The sequence below is a fragment of the Varroa jacobsoni genome, unplaced genomic scaffold (assembly GCF_002532875.2).
Source record: "Varroa jacobsoni isolate VJ856 unplaced genomic scaffold, vjacob_1.0 scaffold_238, whole genome shotgun sequence".
NCBI classification, from domain to species: Eukaryota; Metazoa; Arthropoda; class Arachnida; order Mesostigmata; family Varroidae; genus Varroa; species Varroa jacobsoni.
The window spans coordinates 190,662-206,176 of record NW_019213140.1 but is presented as its reverse complement, the minus strand read 5'-3'; the positions used below and the strand labels follow the sequence as shown (position 1 = coordinate 206,176).

General features: G+C 42.6%; 1 long non-coding RNA gene across 2 annotated transcripts in view; it reads left to right on the top strand.

The window, feature by feature from the left end:
• Positions 1-15,515, top strand: part of LOC111273931 (uncharacterized) — a 57,022-nt gene that overhangs the window by 20,331 nt on the left and 21,176 nt on the right. For both annotated transcript variants that reach the window (XR_002688117.2, XR_002688118.2), the window contains exon 3: positions 12,060-12,278. This is a non-coding gene — a long non-coding RNA (uncharacterized LOC111273931). The remainder of the gene's footprint in view (positions 1-12,059; positions 12,279-15,515) is intronic.

Genomic DNA, 15,515 nt, shown 5'->3' with positions numbered 1-15,515 from the left:
TCTTGCATAGGATGCAAAGAAATCCTTCTATGTTCTTAAGTAACCGAACATTTGGGTATTCGGCCAAGAAAGAAATTCAGTACTGCAAATTAGATCGAATTTTTGGCCGGTGTGAAATCCGAAAATGGCCTCAAATAGCCGTTTAGTTCTTTTAGGCCATTTTCACTAAAAACATCATACAGTCTCCAGCATCTATAGCATATCCGTCTCTTCATGAGATGCCATTGACTACTGAACTGTACCGGCATCCAATGGACAGAAAAGAACGCAGCGCTCGTCGGCCGCTAAATGTACGCCAATCCATGATCTGTCACGTGTACTTCTATGTCAGCATCAGTGTGTACGTATATAGTACGAATAATGATACCTTTGTGTTCGCTGTCGCTATTTTTCAACCGCTGCGAAGATTGATAAAGTACCACAACAGAAACGACAACAAAGCATCTACGCAAGATCATACAGGTAATCACAGGCGGAACAGCGGATCGCACGTGGCACACGGTACCTGCACTAAGTGAGCCGCTGAAAATAAATAGATTGCTAAATAGCTGTTAAACGGGAAAGCAGCAATATTATATAGCATGACAGAAAATTTTTGACAATTATATGAAATTACGTCAAAATAAGGCTGCATAAATAGCCCGATATGGTCCTGTACAGGTTAAAGAAATTCAAAAGCATACATAGCCTTGGAAATGTTGAACATGAAAACCCTGTTTATCAGAAGGATTCACCAATTCGCCTTTCATTTAATCTTTTTTACTTTGAACAAAAATTAAGCGCTTTGCACTCAAGACAAGCGCCGTTGTTCAAAAGGCTTCAAGCGGGGCCTATGTTAGCGATACAACTTTGTAACAACTTGATCACGCAGATAAAGTTAACAGCATTCGAGGATAATCCCTGTTTTTTTCACAAATTTAAAAACGTTGATTCCAATTAAAAGCAGTCAGAAATTCTGTAGTCGGAGTCATCGCGACTACAGCTTCCTGGCGATGTAACTTCAAAACGTGTAGTTCAGACTAGACACAGGAGTTGGAGCTAAAGGCTGAGCGCGGTGGCCTTCAGCGATAGATTCTGTAAGTGGCCATGAAGGCCGAGACGGTTGATAAATCTGTTGGTTAATCGATGATAGGCAGCTGAAACTAATCAAATATGACTCTCTCTTTTTGCTACAGTATCAACAATATGATTTAGGATTTGATATTGAACGTATAGTGCAGACGATATGTGCTCTGTTTTTATTAAAAAAAAGTTAACACAGAAGAGACCAATTTGCAAGCCATTGATTAAATTAGCTCGTTTCATTAATTTGCGAGTTTAATTAGTCAGTCACTAACAGAACTTACGAAATAGTTAATCATCGATTGAAAAGAAGCTCTGACTATAGATTTACAGTTCTGGTGATCTATATCTCATACTTCCGTCGTCTACGCTACGCACAGAAACTACGATTATCCTCGAATCTAACATGACCGCACTGGGCAATAGATAACTTAAAACTAACGAAATAATATCTTTGCCTATTTTTATTAAAAACGTTCGCAAAAGCATAGAGTCGTATGGGAAAGGCGACGATGAGGGGCAAGTTATTTCTGGGCAAGAAAATTTCGTACCGATGTATTGTTCCTTGCCCACCTTAGTCAAGCAAGAGATACATACATGTAGCAGCAAGTTAGCAGATATAACTTGGAATACTCTATTGGAACATTACTATTGAGCTCATACCGCAACATATAAACATTTCTATCCGTAAGTGTAGTACGTTTCTAACGCATAGCGCATCTCATCGATAGATTTCACTTATAAACTAGGCCGTATCCTCAAAACGTGCCCATGCAAATCTGCCATTACGCCCATATGGGCCTGAGCACACGATTAGATGCCCATACCTAGAACAACAGGTCACTATAGATGCTGCCGTGTATATTGTTGTATGTGACAACGGAGCAGTATAACGTCACGCGGTAAACGCAATACCATTCCTCATCGCAGTGGGCGATGCGTCGTAACATCGGGGACTATCGAGTAGCTAGAATGAACTACCAGAATTAGCTCGACGCCTTCGAAAGCGTCAAACTGCTCTACTGTCATAGGAAAAAACGGTGCCGCCTGGGCATTGTGCTGTGGCCAGTTGCCCCGGTTAGACAGCCGTATAGTCAGAGGGTGATTTGGAATGAAAGCCGTCCATCTCCGCGGGAGCTCGCTCGATTGTGCCCCCTTTCGCAGGAGTCGCTTAAGTGGATTAGCGGAACGGCAGCGCCGCATTGTGACGCGGTTGAGGGTGAATCCCACAATCGAAGGCAGCATCAACAACGGTCGTTTTAATATGAGTTGTAGTCGGGTCCGCCACCATCTCTATAAATAGCTTTTGCCCGACTCAGTTTGATTCCACGGCGTTAGCTTTGGAGCCTCCTTGCAGATGTCAATCAATACATACAAACTGATCTGCGACCCTCCACCTTGAACTGTATTGTGCTGAATTATATATCAGGGAGCGGAGTAACGTTCAAGCCCCCGTACTGAAGCTTGACCGATTGACGGATTGTTTTGCAATAAAGTCCGACCCAACTATATATATATCGACGATACAACTCATCTTATAGTGTACCTCTAATTGTTGCATGTACAGCGTACATTGAGCTCTCTCTTTTGTGTGCTGGATATACTTCTATAACTTAAAATGATAAATATCGTGAAATTTATAAAGACGGTCATATCCCGATGGTTTCGTTAGCAGGAACATCAAAAATTCACTGCTGTGGACTAAGATTCATGTTGAATTGAGATCTACTCAACTAAAGACAGATTGTACAACTTAATACATAATTCGGTTCTAGTTATTGTTGATGAAAGCGTGAAATTTTGACACGTCTCGTCACTCATATTCGTGAGATAACGTATCCATCTATTGAACATATCCATCTTTTGAACCATCTATTATTACATTTAGCTTTCATCTAGCTGAAATCACCAAGTGAAGAGATGACGATAAAAGTTATACGTTCAAGCATTTTTATTATTTCCGCTTAGTTAGCTACTTTCGAGGACCATTAGGCAGTGCTGCTCGTTGATGTTCGAACTGGGTTTGTTTTTAATCTACGTTTCTGTATTGTTTGGCACATTTTTTAATGTTTTCTATTTTTTTTGTGTGTTTTATGTATTGCGCGGTGTGTGCTCGTGCTTCCCAGTAATAAGTCCCATTATAGAATTACAGCGACGATAATTGTGTCTGATGTTGGTCGATAAAGGCCACATTAGATACAGATGACATAGCAGCCATTTCTATCACATGGATTCATGTAAACAAAGAGTTCATGATCATGTGGACGAAAAAACTGCTCAATCTTTGCACTAATTGCTTTAGTGGACGACAAATTACTACTACTGATCAAAATGCAGCTAAAAGCACTACATATTGTAAGTATATTCGTTTCTGATAAACGTTTCTATCATGTTGTCCTTTAAACATTTGCGTAGGATCTATCGCACAAAAGTCGCCGACGCCTGCTTACTTGGTACGTTACAAGTTTGCCGAATTCAACTGTTGCGTCCCACGGCAAGCTCACGATCTGTGACTTTTTTGTGTGTTTGGTGTTATTGCGCGTTGAATCTGTGCTTGCTGACGTCTTTGCAGACGACTGAGGGCGTCGTATGTTGTATCCTACTAGATCAGATGTAGGAGTTCATGTCCCAGAGGGAAGGGGAGCTGGGGAATAGCATGGGGGACAGTGGCGCCTACTCGTCGCCTCGTGACTCAGTACCAACAACTCGATAAGAAAAGACGAGAGCTGATGACAGCTATAACAGCCATGGCATAAAATAACACCCGATAAGATGAGTGATCTTGTCGTGTACGGCAGCCGTCCATGATACAGACGATGCTTATAATAAAAATGATCAATAAAATGTTAAAGTATTAATCTTTAATAGCGATCGTTAGGATGCCACGATTGTGGGTGTTTTATAAGTGTTCCACGTGTCGTTTACGAAGTACTACTGTGCTTGTATCTGTTCGTTGTTGTGTAAGCAAGCTACGCCCCACTAGCTGTTCGTTCTAGTAGTACAAGTCTTCCTAATTGTTTGAGAACAGTAGCAATGGCAGTTAGCAGAAGAGAGATTAAGCTGCTGGTAGCAATTCAGAACTGATACAGGATATGCAAATCGGTCTAGCAGGGAAATGATTCCATGCGTAAGCTCAGAGGGGTCGCACTCAGTCAATTTAGATATAGATAACTACATTAATATATATATATAAGATTAAAGTATGTTTTATCTTAGCGTTATAGACAAATGCTAATGCTAGATAAGTAGAACATAGAGCTAGAGGAAATTATAGTTGTTAATTGTAATTAAAAATTGCCAAACACTCTTTATTATAGATTGCTGTTATGAAGTATGAAGCAGCTACACATATTCTAGAAGATGCGCTGACATCAGCGCATGCTGAGGCCACCTACTTTTAAAAGATTATCCCTTTTCTACAATAGCAAATTGAAGCATGCTACATTGCGTCACTTGTACTTGGGTCTGTCTATCAGCCTGGGTCGACAGGATGAAAACACGGTCTGTACATGTGCAAGTTATATGCGCTAATCCAGAGTTATACTACATAATTGTACATAGGACCACTATTTGATTGATATAGATAGGCAGTGCACGCGACTTGTTTGCGCTCATTGAGCCTGTTCCGTTTCTGTGCAGGTACATGTTGGCCTACACACAGCTGGATTTCACTATACCATACCCATTGTCTGATTGGAGCCGGTCACGCTACATAGCTGTTCCGTATGGCTATTTGTGTCGCTTGAAGCACATTGGTTCAGCGCAATAAATGTTTAATTAGTATTAGTATTGAAATAAATATTAATTAGTACGTGAGTGCGTTGTCATGCTATCAAAATTTGAGGTAGCCGTTTCCCCTACAGACTCCTGAAGGACTGAAGAAGCATGCTTCAATGTCTTACGGCATGCTTTAGCTGCCCAAGAAAGCCACTATCTGGCTGTCAAATACACCAGACTCTGCATGTTAAATACGGCTGTAGGCAAGTGAGAATTTGCACTTAAATAATACAAGACTATGGGGTCTTTATTTTTAAGGAAGTAGACGTCTAATTACATGAACAGTACTTTCCTAGAAGTAGTTTTAATAATATTACGTTCTATGCGCTGACGAATATTTCGCAATGAAATATAGGCAGATCATCAGTATTGTCGTATGGTTTAGGCCGGACCCGCTGAAAAGGGTCTAAACTCGCAGCAGGCCTAACATTTCAACTTGTTCCCTTTATCTTTTTCAATAGGCTTCTTCTTTATTCGATAGTTTACTTCTTCTCAATTAGGACAATTGGCAATCTATAAAATCTTTACTAATCTTTTTCTTTTAATTAAAAATTTTGTATCGTTTCAAAATAGTTATCACATTAACATGAGATCTTGAGTGGTGCTGCCTGTTCATAGCAGCTCTAAAAATCACACTTTTCCCTATTACTGGTTATCCTGGGTCGTCACTTATTTTAACACGTTTTCGACGCCTGTGTAGTACTAAAACGATTAATTGATTCATAAGATTTTAAACTATATATCATCCTGATTTTGGTGTATTATAGCGCGGGATGACTTCACTCAAGCCAGTAAGCATTATGCTACTTCTCTTACCAATCATCATGAATAAAAAATGGCGGAAAATTTGGGGTGCGTTTCAATGTTGAGGACAGTCTTGCGTTTGCTTCTGCTGCGTCTTTCCATCTCTCAAGCACAAGTTTCAGTCGTCAGTATGTAACGATTATCAACGGGACTGATTCCCGTTTGTAGAAGAGGTTTTTTTGTGTACTCTTTCTTAGCAGTATCGCTGCTTGAACCTCAGCTTGAAGCCTCTTGTTGTTCTTCAAATGCGCGCATGGCCCGTTCTATTTCTCCGCGGAGACCGCACGCCTCGAAACCATTCGAAATCTTTTCCCACTGCAAGCACAACCCCTTGCAGCACTGGCGAAGCAGTCTCTGGCATTATGGCCGCCGCCGTGCATAAACATGGCCTGGGTGACAGTAGGCGATATCACGCCACCCTTGTCAACGAGAGAACTCGTCTCAGGAAAGCCCACAAACCCCAGAATGCATTCACTTCTCGCTTGCTCACCTACTCCTCGTACGATCTACCGTTGCCAAAGCGGGCTCTTTCTCCACCGCTATTGCCTCAATGGATTGATGATTGCGCCTCGTTCCCACTCATGTCCCGCCTTCATACTGTTGTGCGCGTGTGTGTGTGTGGGTATGCATGTGCGGCAGGGCCACGACGAGATTGGAAGGTGTGCCTTGGGAGAAGGGGCATATCAGTGCCCCTGGGGCTGACAACCGAGATCGGTTGTCCTACAGTTTTGCTGTAGCCTATTGCAAGTTCGCAGGTGAGTAATACTTTTCTGCACATGGTATGGGAGGATGCATATGTTACTCTAGTAGTGGTAGCAGGCAACGTATAGTCTCCTACAATCGGTAGGTCGGAGATGGTGCCAGGTGCCAAGCAGGCTAGCCTAAATGTATGAAAGAGGTGCGTAAACTTAGGAATGGTCCCCGGCGAATACCAGCGACCTCCTTCGGTCCCCCGCCGCCCGCAGTTGCCCCTTACGCTATTCGCTGACTTCATTTGGACTAAATGGATATTATCACTGCAGGCGACAGACGGACATGCGCTTGATTCCCTTGGGTGGATAGTACATAGCCACTGTTCGGGAAGATCAGTATGGCAACCCGGAAGGCAGTTGAGCGTTTCAGACAAACCGCTTCTGCGCAGTCTTTGACATAGCTGATGCTTAGAGGCTTAAACGAAGGAGGCCGACCATCTCGGGGTCGACTGAGAAACTGAGCGGTCGTAATGATGATTTCAGGAGTTCAGTCGGGGGCAGCCTTTAGTTCACTGTGGCGCTTTCTTGGTACTAAGCGCACCCTCGGATTTCCCCATCAGTTTGTATCCATTCTGTCTGTACTACTCTCGTATTCATGATGTCCATATGCTTAGTATGCTTGGGACGAATGAACGATACCTTTTCCATTTCCCTCCGTCATTGGATGATATGGAAGAATGATACGTACAAAAAGTGGTACGGCTAGCTACTAAACGTATACACGATTATAAGACCGCATATATGTGTATATATATTTTACAGACGAAGGGGTAGTACGAGGTGCTAAGCTAATTCGCCTTAGTAAATGACGCCTACTTCCAGGACTTATGTTATCCCGTAGTCTTTCGGCCGTCGAGCTAGCAACGTAGCGAGCAAGTAGAGTTGAGAGAAGCAATCGGCCTGAGCAGGCGACCGCGCGGCTGTCTGGCAGCCGAACGAATAGGTAAGGCAGCGAGAAGGTAGGGTTGGGTAATGGCTTATCTTTGTACCGCGGGGACAGTAGTGCTGATTCCAGTCAGTTACATCACCACACCAACGACAGCGAGAGACACCAACGAACGACGGTTTCCGGCTCTATTTCCTTAACCCGTTCCTCCCCTTGATCAGTCCATCTCTTCCTCTAATATGTATATGTATATATATATATATATATATGAGTTCCGTATAACGATTCCTCCTTTCGCTGGAGAAAGCAATAGACAGGTAGTGGTGCTGGTTCAGCAGCCAATCGCAGTGAAAATGTGTGAGTGAGCAAAGTGTCGTAGCTTCGAAAAAAGGACCGAGGGTACCTTCACCACATCCTGCGGAAGGCTCGCCAGCTTCCGAACTTCCCTGATGACTCGACTACTGAAGACCGGCCCATTCCTCATTAGTGGAATCCGAACCATACAACCGTCAAAGTTCCTCGCTGCCGGTGTCCTGTGAGAAGGAATGAGCATACAAAGCTTCATGACTGCCACCAGCATCTGATCCATCCGCCCCCTTGGTAGCTTAAAAAACTTGTCTTGGTTGTCTTATCATCCAACTACCTGCAAGTTGTCGTCAGCCTCGTTGTCGCTTATGCTCGGACTCTTCTCTCCTGACAGCAGTTTGTCAGCCGTCTTCATCTTTGTTCGTCGAAAGAGCATAATATCCCTCCTGTGCCGCCTCTATCACGCTGCAGACAGCTATTCTAGTGTAGAATCAGTGTATTAACAGATTGCGAATAGCGGAGGGCAAAAAGGTCACGTGACACCTTGGAACAGAACAAGGGTACGGATGCGCAACGGCAGGATGAACTTGGAAATGGCAGGGATAGTGCCGCTAGAGGAAAGAGGTGCTGGAGTGTGAAATCCCGACAGGCATAACCTTAAAGCTGCCCGTATAGTGGCAAGAGTAATATTTTCGAGAATTTGAATAAAGCAGAACAGAAACTGTTTTTATTACTCAGGTATCAAAAACTCAAGTAAACAAGGATGTAAATTATAAAATAACGGTAAATAATCAAAAAAGTAACTATTAATCTTAGTATTGCTAACTAAAAATGTTTAAAGAAGTTGTCAAAGAAAAGTGTGACAGAAAAACACTACACGGAAGAGATGGTCGTGCACTGTCTGAAGCGCATTCACTTCATCTTCAACCTGTCACAGAAGCTTCAAATTATTATAAATTTAATTTGGAATATGGAGCCGTTAGGCCAAGCTGTTCCAACTAATGAACAGATAAATATGTTTTCCGTTCACGTTTTTTGTGATTGCTATCTTGAATCTATCCAATCTCACCACAAGCGAATAAAAAGAGTGATAATCTTCTGCTTTCGACCCTCGTGAGCCGCCTACCTCTCTTCAATCTATCAGATGACTTCGTCTTCCTATTTTATGCAACTTATCGACGAAATTGACGGTTCACTTTTTGCAACGAACGTAATTTTCTCTCACGATTTTCCGATACACTAGGTAACGCTTACTCGTAGGGGGGAAAATTGACATCGAGTTTATACTACTGTGATCTAGACAACAGCCTATATCAAAACCGCTACGATAAGTGCAAGATACCCAAATTTGTTTTCTTGACATCAGTTATATCGAAGGCCACCCAAGCGGTTTCCAGAATCCTTTGATCAGTCCCGTCTCCTCACTTAAACCCCTTTACGGCGCTACTTTTCTCTATATTGCACTCGCGTTAATGTCCCCATTCCCGGTCCCATTTTTTTTTCTGCTCAGACCTTTTCCACCTTCTTTTTTTCTCTTCCTAATCACTACAACAACAATAATCTAGCTAATGGTATTATCACGTTGCGGCAGCGCCTCGCAGCGGTCTCTTGGCTCTTAGCCCGATTCTGACCCGTGGCCTGCAACACAGCTCGATGCACGGGTTGTCGTGGAGCCGAGCTTTATATCTGTCCTTTTTACGTAGCATCGTAGTCAGTGGGTACTCATGTGTACATGGCCCATCTAGCGACTTTAATTCGATATGTATGTCCGTAAATGCGTCAGAGTATAGCTCGTACGAAGAGGCGCAGGAAGATCATAACGTTACGTCTACTTCACCTCAAACAAACTAACGCCTGTTGCCTTATGTAATCTTGCGGAGACAGCGTAACCGGCACCCACTAAATTATTTGCTTCACCACCACCAACATTGTTAGCGTGAAGGACGCTTAGATATATTCAGACAGATTCATTGGCCTCCTGTTTCACGCCGCCTGCTTACCTCTGTAACCAAGCAAGCGAAATGAGGACGAAAATAATAACAATAGCACCGTTACGGGCTCAGCGGTAACTGTGCGCACACGAATGAGTACAGAATAAAGGAGCAAGGGAATTATATTTGACAATGCTATTACCACTCTCGTTGTTTCCCAGTCTTAGTTGTGCACTGTTCTAGATACCGAACTTTTGCGATGCGCGCTTGCCAGGGTCGGCCCCACGCTATTGAAGCTGACGTGAACAAGTGATTATGCTGGATGAGTTGATGGGCGAGGAGCAGACAAACCATCGGAGAATAGCGCATCTCAGTCTTATGGCTGGCGTACCGCACGATTATCGCATGATGAGGCAGCGAACGAAACAGAATAGAAGCTGCTCGTGCAGCTTCCGCTGCTACGGTAGCTAGCGGCAGCCAACGGTGGCTCGTGCACGAAAACATCCACATCACGCCTCTCCTCTTCTAACATTCAAGCCGCGTACACGCAGATGCGCAGAAAATGTAGATCGTCCGACAAGCCGGAAGCGGATGCTACCATAACACGAACGCGTTTTTGACGTCCAGCATCTGTTGATTAGTGTAGCAATGTAGAAAGGGAAAAACGGCGAACCCGAGCGAGAAAGCGAATGAGAGAAATAGGGGCTTGAATAGGAGCAAAGGGAGGACAGGATAGCTTATAAACAGTCCGAGCTGAATAAATATATTTTTAACAAATTTTAGATAAAGGTGTAATTGTTTTATTTTTGTGTCACACGGTACGACATACATTTACCATACGTGTTGAAAGTACTTGCACTAGCTTCTAATTAATGTAACGGTAAAAAGTAGTTTGAGAATTCCTTTTTTTGGAAGGATATTGTGAAAGAGAACGATACTTGGCGCAATTAGGTTAGATAAAAACACAGTATGCAGCATTTTGACATGCTAGATATTCAAACCTATTGTTTATCATCACAGAGAATTCTTCCCTGAATCACACTTGACAAGACTTTCGCTTTTTATGTGTATCAAACTCATCTCAAATCATCCTTCAGTTCCCGCTAATTATTTCGGAACTGGAAATGGTAGGGTACGTTTGCTGATACCAATTGATAACCAGTAATATCGAACTAAACCTAAATAACAACGTTTTTCACCCAATAAAGAATACAGGCTAATTCTAGCAAGAAATTAACTTATTAGGTATTTACTGTTGCACTCAGTGACCTTCTTTCTCCTGTATACTGATATTTTTTCGTCAGAATTTTTCAGCTATCATGTTAAAGAACTCATCCAGTCAAATCATGAAACTCTTTTCACTACCATACACGCGATTACTACCTTCACTTGATCGAAAAATGTGATAGTTCATCGAAACGCGCTTGGGAGAATGTACCAGATGCAAAAGAACTCGAACTCAGACTCTTGCAGAGTGGCCTTCACGGTCTTTTCGATGTGCCGCCTGACATCGCTGTAGAGAAAGATAACCTTGCTTTGCCTATCGGGCCTTTTCTGTTGTTTCCTTGTTTATTCGATGCAGCTGACCTACGCACAGATTCTTACTATTCGTTTTGTTTATTCTCAAGTATTTCCCAGCGTATAGGACTTTCTTCAGTGATACTAAACGTAAATCACCCTCTTCGTGGGATGGAGATCTGGGCTAACTTTGGCTGTGAGTGTATATCCAAGATTCACCTATTCTTTTCTCTGCTTTATATCGGCGTGGGGACACGTTCTGGTCAATGGTGACAATTTTTTATATAGCTCTGTTAGCGCGGCTGGACAAAATATTGAAAGGCGGTGCGAAGCCGTCTCTTTTTGTGATACTCACTCAGTTTTTAGAGAACCCAGCTTCTAATTTTTGAGTAAATCTCACAAATTTTAAATGTCTCTTAATAATCATATAGCTCTATTTCATGTTTTGTCCGATTCACAAAGTATTTGCCGACCGTTTTTTTTCAAAAGTGTTTCCGTTTGATTCTCATAATCTCCAAATATGTCTTTCAGTTCAGACCAGTTTTAAGCAGTACTTTCAGTTATAAAGGCCGCGCTGTACGCGGTACCTGTGCTGACGACATGAATTTCCTATTGCTGCATAATAAAATAACAATAGCAATTGCCTGAACGGTGTATAGTAGTAAACAAGTAATGGAGAAGTAAAAAAACGAGAGAACACTAAAGACCTGACCTAATAGTAACAGATAAGCAAGACTTCAAAGAGTCTACAGGGAATATGCCAAATCAATTTTTAGTGACTTAGCATTCACACGAATTTTTAAAATTCGATCTTTGTTTTTTTTTAATTATTGTTTAGTATTGCTATAAGCAGTACGTTCACCGTCGTTATCGTCTAAGGTGGCAAAAGATCCATTGTTTGTCGATCTGAACACACATCAGTGTCCCGAAACGATAGATAATGAACGCTCCACCTTTTCTCCCTCTATAGTGCTTACCTCCCTTTTTTCGTTTTATTTTGTTTTGTTTTGTGCCTTTCTTTAGCGTGTTCTTGATCACCCTTATCGCAGGCAGGTTTGCCGTACACGAGGGATCATCGCCTGATGTCCTCTGAGAGCCATATGTCGCCGGAAGTTTGAAGAAGGGATTCCGATGCAGCCACGTAAATTGTACGCTAGGTTCATTCCATTATCAATTGCTTCGTTTGGTGATCAGCAGGCCTAAGAATAGAATAGACCTTTTCAATCTGCACGCATCTGTAAGGTAATCAACTTAAGCACTATCCTCCAGCTTATTGAGCCTGTCCAGTTTTAGCTTGGCAAAATATAGCACAATGTTTTATGATTTACATCTCATTACATTAGTTTAATTCATAGGTTCTTAAGAGTTTTTTTTTTTTTCCTTTTAATACAAATTACCTATTAATAAATATGTCTTTGTTTAGTTCTTCGATATCTACTCACTCCACAAACAGCTACACAAAAATGGCTGCGATCAATTGTTTCCATATTCATGTTTGTTCAAAATGACTTTCTATCCGTTCAAATAAGTATAGCACATAAGTGATTAGCTAAGAGAGATGTAGCCAATCGATTTCCGGTAAGGTTTTCAAATTGTCCCTGGGCTGCGCATGTTTTTAGGCTCTAAATCACGTTAACGTTTCCGTTGTATGGTAATCGGCGTAGCACACTGCTAGCTAATGACACATCATTCGTGACCTCTTGCAGTACATCTATCTATATATACATATAGATAGACGTAATCGATATAGAGATTTTCAAAGCGTAGAGCGCATAGTTTATCGAAATTGGGCTTAGGCACACTTCGTTTCATGCTGGAAGCCAGTCGGCTGATGGGGCGCCTTAAACTCGAAACATAGAGGATATCGAACTTAATAGTATAGTGATATTTTGAACCGCTTTACTGTCTAAAAATATAATTATGCCGATCAGCGATTACGGCTGTAAGATAAAAGTGATTCAGCAGCGTTATCAATGCTTGTTCAAAACATAACATTCGACTTTGGAATCTGGTTTTGTTATTTTTTTTTTTTAATTTTTGGGTTGTAACCTTGAAACATGTTTAACGAATACATAGACAACTGCAGCGGGTAGTCTGAATTGAAAAACGGTATATTTTATTTTCTAGGGTGGCTCGATAAAGAGCTAAATAATTGTGTGGTATGATGAGTAACAATGGGCGTATAACTGGCAACTTCAAATGAGGAAAGGGAATGTGAGGGAAAACTATAGAAGACCTCATCTCGATGTGGGTAACCGGCCTGGTAACCGCTAACAGAGGACAGCAAGGCCTCTCTGATCTCAATGAAGCCTCAAGTTGTGGGTTATCCTATTACCAGGCGGCCTCCTTTGCTGGCGCCAGCCACCCCTCAACGCATGTCCGTGTTCATTTCTTTATAAAAATCGTCTCACTGTTGGATACAGCCCCATACACTGTCCCTATCGTAGGCGTCGGACGACCGTTATACAGCGGTTGGAACGTACCCATTGCGCACTCACATGCGCATCGATACGCATTTAGTATTTTTTTACCAGTAGAACCGTTTCCTGTTGGCTTTGGTGTAGCTGCAAGGGTCTAAGAGAAGTTGTGAATCGTCCTGGCAGGTACTAGTCGACCATAACCGTACCTTGTCGAACAGCCGTTTTTAGATAGGATGCCCTGTCCGCCAGAGTTTAAGGGTATCTTATCGAGATTCCCTGTGTTCTGCAGTGCACAGTTTCGACTCTCAGGAGACCTTATCCAGGAAAAGCCTGGATGAGTCGCCGCTGGTCGCTCCTCTCTCGTCACTATGCCGCTACCAATGAACCTACACGCATGAAGACGGGTTCAACGGACTGCGAGGGCTTTAGGTGTCCACCACTTTGTCCCAAGCGTTGCCACCGCTTAATGAGGACATGATCACTCCCAGTTGTTGTCTGGGCCTGGATCGGAATAAGCAGGGCGGCAGCGACGGCGGCACAACACCACAATCCATTCGGCCCCGCGGCGCCGGACGAGCCAGTGAATATCACGATGACAACGAATCAGATAGTAAAGCGCGACAGTAGCAGCTATAGACGGGAGGCAGTGTACTGATGCTGCTGCTGCTGCTGCTACCTGGCTCCGCTAGCGTCACCAACTACATCCGGTACTTCCGGTGCTCGTATTGGCGCGACCAGACCAACGACGACAGCAGTCAAGCAAGCGAGCGCTTGGCGAACGTGGATTTTGAAAACTTGCGGAAAGAGTTCAGGCTGTCTTCAGCGGGTAAATGTATCTCTGCCTCGATGCAAGTGCATGTTTCTCCCTCTGTATGTACGTGTATCTATGAAGTGCGTGGACGTAAGCGTGAAACTGTGCTGAGTCTAAGTGCTGGCGGGCAACTCACTTTGTCGTCCCTCGCTGCATGAACTAAAAGATAATAAATGGACGAAATCAACAAACTTAGTTCCCCCAGCAGTCTTTCCTGGACACCATTTACTCAACTTCCGTCGCTTCCTACCAGTTTCGGAGACGCCCCTAAACTGCCTTACAGCACTACATCATAGAATCGCACTCATTCTTCTTTTAAGTCAGGACACGACATATCCCTGCAGAGCAGAACGTAAGGAGACGAATCCTTTCCCAGGAGGTAGCGATTATAGCTTTCCGCCTACTGCGAAACCTCCTGGCAAATGTGGTAATCTTTTTTGTACGTCGGGCCCTTCAACCATAGCAAAAACTAGTGATAATATCTAACGGTACACGATTATTGCGGAAAATAAAATTTTGTTTAGAAACGGCACGCCTTAACTGTTTCACGCATGTGTCTTCTCAGTCATTCTATATAAATATGTCCACCATCGACAGGCATCATAATTTAGAATGTGGTATTCCAGAAAGGACTAGTGTATTATCCAGCTTAGAAATCTCCAGCGAACTTTGCCGACAGTTTGAGTAGTGTTTATGAAATCGGTTCATCTAAAACTATCTAATATCGTTAAGTATTAAACCCAAGCAGTACTTGAGTTAAAAAGCTCATACTTAGCTGATGCCGAACCTCTAATACCTTTTCTCTAATTCAAACTGGACCAATTTGCTTGATCAATAACAATCCGTTCTACCTTTTTACACATGCAAAAAAAATTTATCCCTAACTGAAAATCCCAGTAGTATCCCTGGTTTACGCTGCGTATAACCGTTGAAGTTGTACTGACCATATACGTAGAAAAGATAAATTAGCAATAGCGAAGTAAATAGGTCATTTTAGTAGCAAAGTCATCTAATCTTTTCGAACACTAGAATTTTTTAATGATCTTTTTGTTATTAATTCGGTTCACCTTGTGATTTACTCTTGCCAACGTACTGTACCCTACCACAATGCTGGCTCTGAAACAAAATTTATAGTCCAATTAAGAGGCTGTTTCCCTGTCTGCAATTTGAAAATTGTTGGTTACAACCTGCTTGCATGTCTTTTTGCGGCCCCGTTGGCCTGCCCACCAATCGGTGTGGTCAGATTGT